The 13,572-nt window shown below is 39.6% G+C and overlaps 1 non-coding gene across 1 annotated transcript; it reads right to left on the bottom strand.

Annotated features, from left to right (window-relative positions):
* Positions 1–12,202: 12,202 nt before the first annotated feature.
* On the bottom strand, positions 12,203–12,310 carry LOC130983437 (small nucleolar RNA R71). Its single transcript, XR_009087428.1, has one exon. It is a non-coding gene; the product is annotated as a small nucleolar RNA R71 (small nucleolar RNA).
* Between the last annotated feature and the right edge of the window lie 1,262 nt (positions 12,311–13,572).

Raw genomic sequence — 13,572 nt, 5'->3', positions numbered from 1 at the left:
TTTGATATAGAAATAGAGACAGAAAAGGGACAGAGAACCAAGTAGCTGATCATCTGTCCCGAATAGAACCAGTAGCTGGGGCGTCCCTCCCTTCTACTGAGATCTCTGAGACTTTCCCAGATGAGCAACTCTTTGCCATTCAGGAAGCTCCTTGGTTTGCAGATATTGCAAATTATAAAGCTGTGAGGTTCATACCCCAAGAGTACAGCAGTGTGCAAAGAAAGAAATTAATTTCAGATGCCAAGTACTACCTCTGGGATGAACCATATCTCTTTAAGAGATGTGCAGACGGAGTAATCCGCAGATGTGTACCCAGAGAAGAAGCACAAAAGATCCTATGGCATTGCCATGGATCACAGTATGGAGGGCATTTTGGAAGTGAGCGAACAGCCACTAAAGTCCTCCAATGTGCTTCTACTGGCCTACTCTCATAAAGATCCCGAGAGTTTGTGCGTAACTGTGACAGTTGCCAAAGAGCTGGTAACTTGCCTCACGGATATGCCATGCCTCAACAAGGGATCTTAGAGATAGAATTGTTTGATGTATGGGGAATTGACTTCATGGGTCCATTCCCACCATCATACTCAAACACTTACATTCTGGTGGCAGTGGACTACGTATCTAAGTGGGTAGAAGCATTGCTACACCCACTAATGATACCAAGACCGTGCTAAAATTCCTCCAGAAACACATCTTCAGCAGGTTTGGGTGTTCCCAGAGTACTAATCAGTGATGGGGGCACTCATTTCTGTAATAGACAGCTATACTCTGCTATGGTTAGATATGGAATCAGCCATAAAGTGGCAACTCCGTATCATCCACAGACAAATGGGCAAGCTGAGTCTCTAACATAGAGCTAAAGAGAATCCTGGAACGGACTGTGATAGCCCAAAGAAAGGATTGGGGCAAAGAGCTTGGATGATGCTCTGTGGCATACAGACAGCATTCAAGACTCCTATAGGAACCTCTCCATACCACTGGTGTATGGGAAGGCCTGTCATCTGCCCGTGGAACTGGAACATAAAGCCTACTGGGCAACCAGATTCTTAAACATGGATGCACAGTTAGCTGGTGAAAAGAGACTGCTCCAGCTAAATGAGCTAGAGGAGTTCAGACTCAATGCCTTTGAAAATGCAAAATTTATAAGGAAAAGGCAAAGAAATGGCATGACAAGAAGTTGTCAACCAGAGTCTTTGAGCCAGGACAAAAGTCCTACTCTTCAACTCTAGGCTCAGACTGTTCCCAGGAAAACTCAAATCCCGGTGGAGGGGTCCGTATGTGATTACAGGAGTTTCACCATATGGATATGTTGAGCTTCAGGATATTGATTCTGACAAAAGTTCATTGTTAATGGACAGAGAATCAAGCATTATCTTGAAGGCAATTTTGAGCAGGAATGCTCAAAACTGAGACTTGAATGATTCTCAGTGAAGGTCCAGCTAAAAGACAGTAAAGAAGCGCTTGCTAGGAGGCAACCCAGTCATTAGGAGGTTATATGATTTGTTCTTACAGAGGCAAGTCAAAAATAAAGGAATTCACAGAGTTACAGAAGGATTCAGCTCAAAAAGCAGAGAAATGCTTACTGGCGAAAAAAACGCCAGTAAGGGCATTTTGGGCGTTAAACGCCAGAATGGGTATCATTCTGGGCGTTTAACGCCAGGAATGTGCCATTTTGGGCGTTAAACGCCAGAATGGGCACCATTCTGGGCGTTTAACGCCAGGTGTGCAGCATCCTGGGCGTTTTGGAAAAACGCCCAGTGATAAAAGAATTCTGGCGTTTAACGCCAGCCAGGGCAACGCCCAGTGATAAAAGAATTCTGGCGTTTAACGCCAGCCAGGGCACCTGGCTAGGCGTTAAACGCCCAAAAGGGGCATCAAATGGCGTTAAACGCCAGAATGGGTGCCATTCTGGGCGTTTAACGCCAGAAAGGTGGGGGGACCACAATTTTGTTTTCAACCAATTTTTTTCAAACTTTCCTTTTATACCCATACTTTTCTACAAAATCACACTTCAACCATTCATCATTCATTTCTATCTTCAAAGATCAAAACCATTCTTCAAATCTATTTCAAATCATTCCAAATATTGTTCAAAAACTCACCTTTCTCTCAAATTCTTTCCATATCTTTTCAAATCTCCTTTCAAACTTTTCTTTTTTTTTCGAAATCTCTCCTCCTCACCTTATAAATGCACGTTTGGACTCCCTCATTCCACCACACCATTTATCAAGCTAAGCCAGATTCATCAAGATCATGGCTCCTAAGGGAAAACAAACCAATTTAAGAGGAAAGAAAGAGAATAATCCAAAGAATCTTTGGAACCAAGAGAAGTTCTTAACCAAAGAACATGAAGACCATTATCACAAGATAATGGGTCTGAGGTCTGTGATCCCGGAAGTTAAATTTGATCTGAAAGAAGATGAATATCCGGGGATCCAAGAGCAAATTCGAAACAGAGGATGGGAAGTTCTAACCAATCCTGAGATAAAGGTTGGAAGGAACATGGTTCAGGAATTCTACTCAAATCTGTGGTTAACAGATAAGCAGAGAATGACTGGAACTGCTTACCATACCTACAGAACCATGGTCAGAGGGAAAGTTATGTACTTCCATCTGGACAAAATAAGAGAAATCTTCAAACTCCCTCAACTGCAAGATGATCCTGAATCCTTTAATAGGAGGATGGTGAGAGCAGATAAAGGGTTGGATCAAGTTCTAGAGGACATATGCCTCCCTGGAACTAAGTGGATAACCAATTCGAAGGGTGTCCCAAACCAACTCAAGAGGGGAGACCTCAAACCAATTGCAAGAGGTTGGCTAGACTTTATTGGGCATTCCATATTGCCCACTAGCAACCGTTCTGAGGTCACTATCAAGAGAGCAGTGATGATTCATTGCATCATGCTTGGAAAAGAAGTGGAAGTTCATCATGTGATAGCCTGTGAGATCTACACAATTGCAAATAAGAATTCCACTGAAGCCAAATTGGCTTACCCAAGCTTGATCTCCTTGCTCTGTAAAGAGGCTGGGGTGAAGATGGGAGTAGATGAATTCATACCCATAGAACACCCAATCACTAAGAAGTCAATGGAAGGACAAATGCAAGACAACTCTATCAAAAGGAGGGCGCAGGAGTTCCTCCCTGAATTTCCTGAAATTGGCTACTGGGCCAGCCTAGAAGCATCTATCACCAAGTTGCAAGAGACTATGGAGCAACTTAAGGAAGAACAGCAGAATCAGAACTGCATGCTCTGCAAATTGCTGAAGGAACAAGAGAAGCAGGGGCGTGAACTCCAAGAGATGAAACGCCAAAAGCTCTCCTCTCAAGCTGAGGGAGCATCCACTTCTCAAAATCAAGGTTGTTGAGTCCTAACTCTGTGAAAACATCTATCATTAGGAGCTTATTTTTTTCGTTTTTTTTGTTTTGTTTTCTATTTTTATTTAGTTTCATCCTATATCTATTTTTGAGTCTTGTTCTTAATTCATAATTAATAAAATTTAAAATTCATGTCTTAAAGCTATGAATGTCCTATGAATCCATCACCTCTCTTAAATAAAAAATGCTTTAATCACAAAAGAACAAGAAGTACAGGATTTCGAAATTTATCCTTGAAACTAGTTGAATTAGTTTGATGTGGTGACAATACTTTTTGCTTTCTGAATGCATGCTTGAACAGTGCATATGTCTTTTGAACTTGTTGTTTTAAGAATGTTAAAATTGTTGGCTCTTGAAAGGATGATGGAGAAGGAGAACTGTTATTGAGGATCTGAAAAATCATCAAAGTGATTCTTGAAGCAAGAAAAAGCAGAAAAAAAAAGAAGAAAAAAAACGAAAAGAAAAGAAAGGGAAAAAGAAAAGAAAAAAATAAAAGTTGTGATCCAAGGCAAAAAGAGTGTGCTTAAGAACCCTGGACACCTCTAATTGGGGACTCTAGCAAAGCTGAGTCACAATCTAAAAAAGTTCACCCAATTATGTGTCTGTGGCATGTATGTATCCGGTGGTAATACTGGAAGACAGAGTGCTTTGGGCCACAGCCAAGACTCATACACTAGCTATGTTCAAGAATCATCATACTTAACTAGGAGAATCAATAACACTATCTGAGTTCTGAGTTCTTATAGATGCCAATCATTCTGAACTTCAAGGGATAGAGTGAGATGCCAAAACTGTTCGGAGGCAAAAAGCTACTAGTCCCGCTCATCTAATTGGAACTATGTTTCTTTGATATTTTGGAGTCTATAGTATATTCTCTTCTTTTTATTCTATTTTGATTTTCAGTTGCTTGGGGACAAGCAACAATTTAAGTTTGGTGTTGTGATGAGCGGATAATTTGTACCCTTTTTGGCACTGTTTTTAGTATGTTTTTGATAGTTTTAGTTAAGTTTTTAGTATATTTTTATTAGTTTTTAGCTAAAATTCACTTTTCTGGACTTTACTATGAGTTTGTGTGTTTTTCTGTGATTTCAGGTATTTTTTGGCTGAAATTGAGGGTCCTGGGCAAAAATCTGATTCAGAGACTGAAAAGGACTGCAGATGCTGTTGGATTCTGACCTCCCTGCACTCGAAGTGGATTTTCTGGAGCTACAGAAGCCCAATTGGCGCGCTCTCAACGGCGTTGGAAAGTAGACATTCTGGGCTTTCCAGCAATATATAATAGTCCATACTTTGCCCAAGATTTGATGGCCCAAACCGGCGTGGAAAATCAGCCTCAGAAATTCCAGCGTTTGGAACTGGCATAAAACTTGGAGTTAAACGCCCAAACTAGCATAAAAGCTGGCGTTTAACTCCAGAAAAGGTCTCTACACGAAAATGCTTCATTGCTCAGCCCAAGCACACACCAAGTGGGCCCGGGAGTGGATTTTTCTGTCATTTACTCATTTCTGTAAACCTTAGGTTACTAGTTTACTATTAATAGGATCTTTTGACATTGTATCAGTACCTCATGATACTTTACACGTTTCTTTGTGTACTTTCCACAGTATGAGTCTCTAAACCCCATGGTTGGGGGTGAGGAGCTCTGCTGTGTCTTGATGGATTAATGCAATTACTACTGTTTCTTATTCAATCATGCTTGCTTCTATTCTAAGATATCACTTGTTCTTAACCCGGATGAATGTGATGATCTGTGACACTCATCGTATTCTCAACTATGAACGTGTGCCTGACAACCACCTCCGTTCTACCTTAGATTGAGTAGATATCTCTTGGATTCCTTAACCAGAATCTTCGTGGTATAAGCTAGAACTGATGGCGGCATTCAAGAGAATCCGGAAGGTCTAAACCTTGTCTGTGGTATTCTGAGTAGGATTCAATGATTGAATGACTGTGACGTGCTTCAAACTCCTAGCAGGCGGGGCGTTAGTGACAGACGCAAAAGAATCAATGGATTCTATTCCGGCCTGACCGAGAACCGACAGATGATTAGCCATGCTGTGACAGAGCATAGGAACGTTTTCACTGAGAGGATGGGAGGTAGCCACTGACAACGGTGAAACCCTACATACAGCTTGCCATGGAAGGAGCTTCGCGTGTTTGATGAAGAAAGACAGTAGGAAAGCAGAGATTCAGAAGATGGAGCATCTCCAAAACCTCAACCTATTCTCCATTACTGCAAAACAAGTAACCATTTCATGTTCTTTTGCTTTTTACAATCAACCCTGATAATTTCTAATATCCTGACTAAGATTTACAAGATAACCATAGCTTGCTTCAAGCCGACAATCTCCGTGGGATCGACCCTTGCTCACGCAAGGTATTACTTGGACGACCCAGTGCACTTGCTGGTTAGTTGTGCGGGATTGCAAAAGTGTGATTGCAATTTCGTGCACCACTGCCCTGCCCTTGCGGAGGGCAGGGCAATGTGCCAAGGCTGAAGCTCCGTGTTCGAGACTTGGGTGACGCGCACGCTACCTATTTTCCTTGGTTCTCTTGGTACCAAAGTGAGGCTTAATTCCTTGCTTCTTCATGGTGCCGTGTTCGATTCTTGTGGCAAGCATTGGTAGGCTTTTTCCTTTGATTTATTTTCCATGAAGGCCCGATATTGCCCTTGAGGAGGGCAGGGCAGTGTTTTTGATCTTCTTGATTCGTGGCACCAATTTGTGCTCTGCCCTTGTTGTGGGCAGGGCAATGTTGCCTCTCAAGCCTTGTTTCCTTATGTTGCCCTCCTAGAGGGCAGTGTGCCCTTATGGAGGGCAATGCTTGCACTCCTCCTTTATGCGCCACGCCTTTTTCTCCTTGGGCCACGCTTTCTTAAGCCACGCTTCCTCTTTTCTTCTTTTCTTCACCTACAATAAACCAAAACAACCACTCAAAGTATCACTAAATTCATAAGGCTTATAAATCAATTAAAAATCAATTAAATTCAGCTTAAATCTTATGAGTTAACATTAATTTCATGGTGGTTGTTTGATTTAAAGAAGTTATGAATTTTCACTCCAAATCACTTACTTAGGATGCAAGAAAGTGCATAAATACTAATAAAACAAGTGAAATTAGCTTGAAAAATGGGTATATGATGACCAGTCATCACAAACCACCTCCGTTCTACCTTAGATTGAGTGGATATCTCTTGGATCCCTTAAGCGGAATCTTCGTGGTATAAGCTAGAATTGATGGCGGCATTCAAGAGAATCCGGAAGGTCTAAACCTTGTCTGTGGTATTCTGAGTAGAATTCAAGGATTGAATGACTGTGACGAGCTTCAAACTCCTGAAGGCTGGGCGTTAGTGACAGACGCAAAAGAATCACTGGATTCTATTCCAACCTGATTGAGAACCGACAGATGATTAGTCGTGCTGTGACAGAGCGCGTTGAACATTTTCACTGAGAGGACGGGACTGTAGCCACTGACAACGGTGATGCCCAACATACAGCTTGCCATGGAAAGGAGTAAGAAGGATTGGATGAAGACAGTAGGAAAGCAGAGAGACGGAAGGGATAGAGCATCTCCATACGCTTATCTGAAATTCTCACCAATGAATTACATAAGTATCTCTATCTTTATTTTATGCTTTATTCATAAATCATCCATAACCATTTGAATCTGCCTGACTGAGATTTACAAGATGACCATAGCTTGCTTCATACCAACAATCTCTGTGGGATCGACCCTTACTCGCGTAAGGTTTATTACTTGGACGACCCAGTGCACTTGCTGGTTAGTTGTGCGAAGTTGTGATAAAGAGTTGAGATTGCAATTGAGCGTACCATGTTGATGGCGCCATTGATGATCATAATTTTGTGCACCACTTGTCCCCAAGCAAGAAAAGAACTATGCACAAAGAATTCTCTTAATTGGAATGTATTGAAGAATTGCTTATGATGCCTTAGTAGGTGAAGTGAATAAGTGACAGTGGGGTGAACTCTAATTTGTATGCTTATGCAAGGATTGCAGTGCTCATTAGTCCTTACATTTTGGAAGTCTTAGATCTTAGGACTTTCATTCAAATGATATTATGGAATCCTCTTTATAGATTGTCACCTTTGAATCAGCACTTATTTTCTAACATTTTTCTTTTCTTTTTGTATCTTGGCCTCGACTCTAGGTATCATGTCTCAAAGCGGCTTTTTAAGATAAGCTTTCAATCAATACTCCCAAACCAGTTGGTCTAAGGTATTAGGTGTTGAAGCACTCCTTAGGATATACTTACTCAAGCCTCTCTCTTTGACACAAATCCACCACAAGCATTTAACTAGGACAATAACTCTTTGAGTTCTTGTTTCTTTCTTTCTCTTCCTAGTAATTGATGCTCAGAGCCTTGGGCTTGTTCTTTGTTTTTCTTTTTCTTTTGTTTTCTTTTGTTACTGCTTCTTGGATCAATAGATGTTTGAGAAATTCCACAATACTTCTCTAAACTTCATTTCCTGTCTATGAGCTCCCATGCAAGTTTTCACAAACATGCAACCTCAATACACAATCATACAATCAGAACCTCCACTCCTCTTAATCTTTTGCTTGCCCCAAGATTTATAAAATTCTTCAACATTTTCCTTTCAAAAGAATGATTTCCTTGTTGCATTCTTAGAGATATTGGGTGCAATTAAAATTCAAGATGATAATCATGATATCATAACAACATGTTACAAATCAAATATCAAATTATGCTTATTCACAAGGAGTAATCACACATGCATAAATAGAAGACAATCATGCAATTTAAAGTGCTGGAAATAAGTAAGAGGAAAAAGGAACTTTACCACCTTGTAGTTCATCTTCATTGTTGTTATCCTTTTCCTTCTATTCTTCCCCTTCCCACACCAAATTTAGAATGATTTCTTATACTCAAGCAACAATTAAAACAGTGGTGATGGGATCTATGATGGATCATGAGTGTCTTACGGAATAAAATGTGAGTAATGCATGTGCTTAAGCAAGCAAAATTAAGGATACAATAAAGGCACAAGAGATATAAACAGAGACTTTTTTATTGCATTAATAAGTGGTGTGCTTGGTACCTGATGAGCAGATAATTTATACGCTTTTTGGCATTATTTTTAGTATGTTTTAGTTAGTTTTTATTATATTTTTATTAGTTTGTAGTTAAAATTCACTTTTCTGGACTTTACTATGAGTTTGTGTGTTTTTCTGTGATTTCAGGTATTTTCTGGCTGAAATTGAGGGACCTGAGCAAAAATCTGATTCAGAGGCTGAAAAGGACTGCAGATGCTGTTGGATTCTGACCTCTCTGCACTCGAAGTAAATTTTCTGGAGCTACAGAACCCCAATTAGCGTGCTCTCAATTGCGTTGGAAAGTAGACATTTTGGGCTTTCCATCAATTTATAATAGTCCATACTTTGCCTGAGATTTGATGGCCCAAACAGGCGTTCCAAGTTAGCTCAATAATTCTGGCGTTTAACGCCGGAACTGGCACAAGAATGGGAGTTAAACGCCCAAACTGGCACAAAAGCTGGCGTTTAACTCCAAGAAAAGTCTCTACACATGAAAGCTTCAATGCTCAGCCCAAGCACAAACCAAGTGGGCCCGGAAGTGGATTTTTATGTCATTTACTCATTTCTATAAATCCTAGGCTACTAGTTCTCTACAAATAGGACCTTTTGCTATTATATTATCAATCTTTGGATCACTTTAGAGCTTTTGATCATGTTTTTATGATTGAACCCTCTTTGGAAGGCTGGCCATTCGGCCATGCCTAGACCTTGTTCTTATGTATTTTCAACGGTGGAGTTTCTACACACCATAGATTAAGGTGTGGAGCTCTGCTGTACCTCGAGTATTAATGCAATTACTATTGTTCTTCTATTCAATTCAGCTTATTCTTGTTCTAAGATATTCATTCGCACCCAAGAACATGATGAATGTGATGATTATGTGATGCTCATCATCCTTCTCACTTATGAACGAGTGCCTGACAACCACTTCTGTTCTACATGCAAACAAGGCTTGAATGCTTATCTCTTAGATTCCCTAATCAGAATCTTCGTGGTATAAGCTAGAATTGATGGCGGCATTCAAGAGAATTCGGAAGGTCTAAACCTTGTCTGTGGTATTCTGAGTAGGATTCAAGGATTGAATGACTATGACGAGCTTCAAACTCGCGATTGTGGGGCGTTAGTGACAGACGCAAAAGAATCACTGGATTCTATTCCGACATGATCGAGAACCGACTGCTGAATAGCCGTGCCGTGACAGAGCGCGTTGAACATTTTCACTGAGAGGACGGGACTGTAGCCATTGATAACAGTGATGCCCAACATACAGCTTGCCATGGAAAGGAGTAAAAATGATTGGATGAAGACAGTAAAAAAGCAGAAAGACGGAAGGGACAAAGCATCTCCATACGCTTATCTGAAATTCTCACCAATGAATTGCATAAGTATCTCTATCTTTATTTTATGTTTTATTCATTAATCCTCCATAACCATTTGAATCCGCCTGACTGAGATTTACAAGATGACCATAGCTTGCTTCATACCAACAATCTCCGTGGGATCGACCCTTACTCGCGTAAGGTTTATTACTTGGACGACCCAGTGCACTTGCTGGTTAGTTGTGCGAAGTTGTGATAAAGAGTTGAGATTGCAATTGAGCGTACCATGTTGATAGCGCCATTGATGATCACAATTCTGCGCACCAAGTTTTTGGCGCCGTTGCCGGGGATTGTTTGAGTTTGGACAACTGACGGTTCATCTTGTTCTTTAGATTAGGTATTTTTCTTCAGAATTTTTAAGAATGAATTCTAGAATTTCAAGGTGATGTTTTCATCATCACCAAAGCTGATTGATTCTCATCAATTTAGCTCTTGAATGTAATGTCCTGCTGAAGCTTGGCTAGCCATGTCTAATTTCTTTAGACTAAAGCTCTAGACTAACATTGCATGATTCCTGGAATTCTTATTAAAAATTTTGAATCTCTTTATTTTCTTTTCCATATAATTTTTGAAAAAAATAAAAAAAAATTACAAAATCATAAAAACCAAAAATATTTTATGTTTCTTGTTAAGTCTAGTGTCTCATTTTAAGTTTGGTGTTCATTGCATGTTTTTAGTCTTCTACTTTTCGAAAATTACATGCATTATGTTCTTCATTGATCTTCAAGTTGTTCTTCATGATTTTCTTGCTCTGATCTTTAAATTCTCTTGTCCTGAGTGTTTTGTTGTTTCTCATATGCATTCTCAATTTGTTAGTGTCAATAGTATACAAACTTCTAAGTTTGGTGTCTTGCATGCATTGTTTATTTGATTTTAGTTGCATTTTAATTATTCCTCATCATTAAAAATTCAAAAAAAAAATTTAATTTGTGTCTTTTCAAGTCAATAATACAGAGAATTAAAGATTCAGAACATGCAGCAGAGGAATTACACAGAAAAAGCTGGGCGTTCAAAACGCCCAGTGAGGAAGGAAAACTGGCGTTTAAACGCCAGCCAGGGTACCTGGCTGGGCGTTTAACGCCCAAAAGGGTAGCATTTTGGGCGTTAAACGCTAGAATGGATACAATTCTGGGCGTTTAACGCCAGAATGGCACAAGATGGAAGATTTTGTTTTTAATTCAAATTTTTTTTCAAGTTTTCATAATTTTTCAAAATCAAATCTTTTTCAAATCATAACTTTTCAATCATATATTTTTCAAAATCAATTTCTTTCCACTTTTCAAAAATACTTGCTAACAATTAATGATTTGATTCAACATTTCAAGTATGTTGCCTTTTCTGTTGAGAAAGGTTTAATGTCTGAATCATATCTTTTAAATTTCTTGTTAGCCAAGTCATTAATTTTAAAAAAAATCAAATCTTTTTAAATTGTTTTTCCATCATATCTTTTCAATCATATCTTTTCAATCACATCTTTTTCAAAATTAATTTTCAATCATATCTTTTTGATTTCTAATTTCAAAATCTTTTTCAAAAATCACTTAATTTCTTTCCCACTCTTAGTTTTCGAAAAACATCAATCAATTTTCAAAAATTCTTTTAAAATCTTTTACTTTAATTTCAAAAATTCTTTCCCTCTTCTCACATCCTTCTATTTATGGACTAACACTCCTCCTCAATGCACAATTCGAACCCTATCTCTTTTAATAAGTTTGAATTCTTCTACCTCCTCCTTCTATTCTTCTTTTCCTCTGACATCTTAAGGAATCTCTATACTGTGACATAGAGGATTCCATATTTTCTTATTCTCTTCTCTTTCATATGAGCAGGAACAAAGACAAAAGCATTCTTGTTGAGGCTGACCCTGAACCTGAAAGGACCTTGAAGCGAAAGCTAAGAGAAGCTAAAGCACTACTCTCTGTAGAAGACCTAACAGAAATCTTCAAACAAGAAGAAGATATGGCAGCCGAACACAACAATAATGCCAACAATGCAAGGAAGGTGCTGGGTGACTTTACTGCACTTTACTGCACCTACTCCCGACTTCTATGGGAGAAGTATCTCTATCCCTGCCATTGGAGCAAACAACTTTGAGCTTAAGCCTCAATTACTTTCTCTAATGCAACAGAATTGCAAGTTCCATGGACTTTCATTGGAAGATCCTCATCAGTTTTTAGCTGAATTCTTGCAAATCTGTGACACTGTCAAGACCAATGGGGTTGACCCTGAGGTCTACAGACTTATCCTATTCCCTTTTGCTGTAAGAGACAGAGCTAGGATATGGTTGGACTCACAACTTAAAGAAAGCCTGAACTCTTGAGAAAACCTAGTCAATGCCTTCTTGGCAAAGTTCTTTCCACCTCAAAAATTGAGTAAGCTTAGAGTGGAAGTCCAAACCTTCAAACAGAAGGAAGGTGAATCCCTCTATGAAGCTTGGGAAAGATACAAACAATTGATCAGAAAGTGTCCTTCTGACATGCTTTCTGAATGGAGCATCATAGGTATCTTCTATGATGGTCTGTCTGAACTGTCCAAGATGTCATTGGACAGCTCTGCTGGAGGATCTCTTCATCTGAAGAAGACGCTTGCAGAAGCTCAAGAACTCATTGAAATGGTTGCAAATAACCAATTCATGTACACTTCTGAAAGGAATCCTGTGAACAATGGGACGAATCAGAAGAAAGGAGTTCTTGAGATTGATACTCTGAATGCCATATTGGCTCAGAACAAAATATTGACTCAGCAAGTCAATATGATTTCTCAAAGTCTGTCTGGAATGCAAGCTACACCAGGCAGTACTAAGGATGCTTCATCTGAAGAAGAAGCTTATGATTCTGAGAACCCTTCAATGGAAGAGGTGAATTACATGGGAGAATCCCATGGAAACACCTATAATCCTTCATGGAGAAATCATCCAAATCTCTCATGGAAGGATCAACAGAGACCTCAACAAGGTTTCAACAACAATAATGGTGGAAGAAACAGGTTTAGCAATGGCAAGCCTTTTCCATCATCTTCTCAGCAATAGACAAAGAATTCTAAGCAGAGCCACTCTGACTTAGCAACCATGGTCTCTGATCTAATCAAAACCACTCAAAGTTTCATGACTGAAACAAGGTCCTCCATTAGAAACTTGGAGGCACAAGTGGGTCAGCTGAGTAAGAAAGTTACTGAATTCCCTCCTAGTACTCTTCCAAGCAATAGAGAAGAGAATCCAAAAGGATATTGTAAGGCCATCAACATGGCCGAAATTGGAGAGGAGGAAGAGGCAGTGATCGCCACTGAGGAAGACCTCAATGGACGACCACTGGCCTCCAATGAGTTCCCTAATGAGAAACCATGGGAATCTGAGGCTCACACTGAGACCATAGAGATTTCATTAGATTTACTTCTGCCATTCATGAGCTCTGATGAGTATTCTTCCTCTGAAGAGGATGAAGATGTCACTAAAGAGCAAGTTGCTAAGTACCTTGGAGCAATCATGAAGCTAAATGACAAGTTATTTGGTAATGAAACTTGGGAGGATGAACCCCCTCTTTGCTCACCAAAGAACTGGATGACTTGACTATGCAGAGATTACCTCAAAAGAGACAGGACCCTGAAAAGTTCTCAATACCTTGTACCATAGGCACCATGACCTTTGAGAAGGCTCTGTGTGACCTAGGGTCAAGCATAAACCTCATGCCTCTCTCTGTAATGGAGAAGCTAGGGATCTTTGAGGTGCAAGCTGCAAGAATTTCACTA

Source organism: Arachis stenosperma, chromosome 5, assembly GCF_014773155.1.
Source record: "Arachis stenosperma cultivar V10309 chromosome 5, arast.V10309.gnm1.PFL2, whole genome shotgun sequence".
Taxonomy (NCBI): domain Eukaryota; kingdom Viridiplantae; phylum Streptophyta; class Magnoliopsida; order Fabales; family Fabaceae; genus Arachis; species Arachis stenosperma.
Note: the sequence above shows the minus strand (reverse complement) of the source record. Positions and strands in the feature narration are given on the sequence as shown.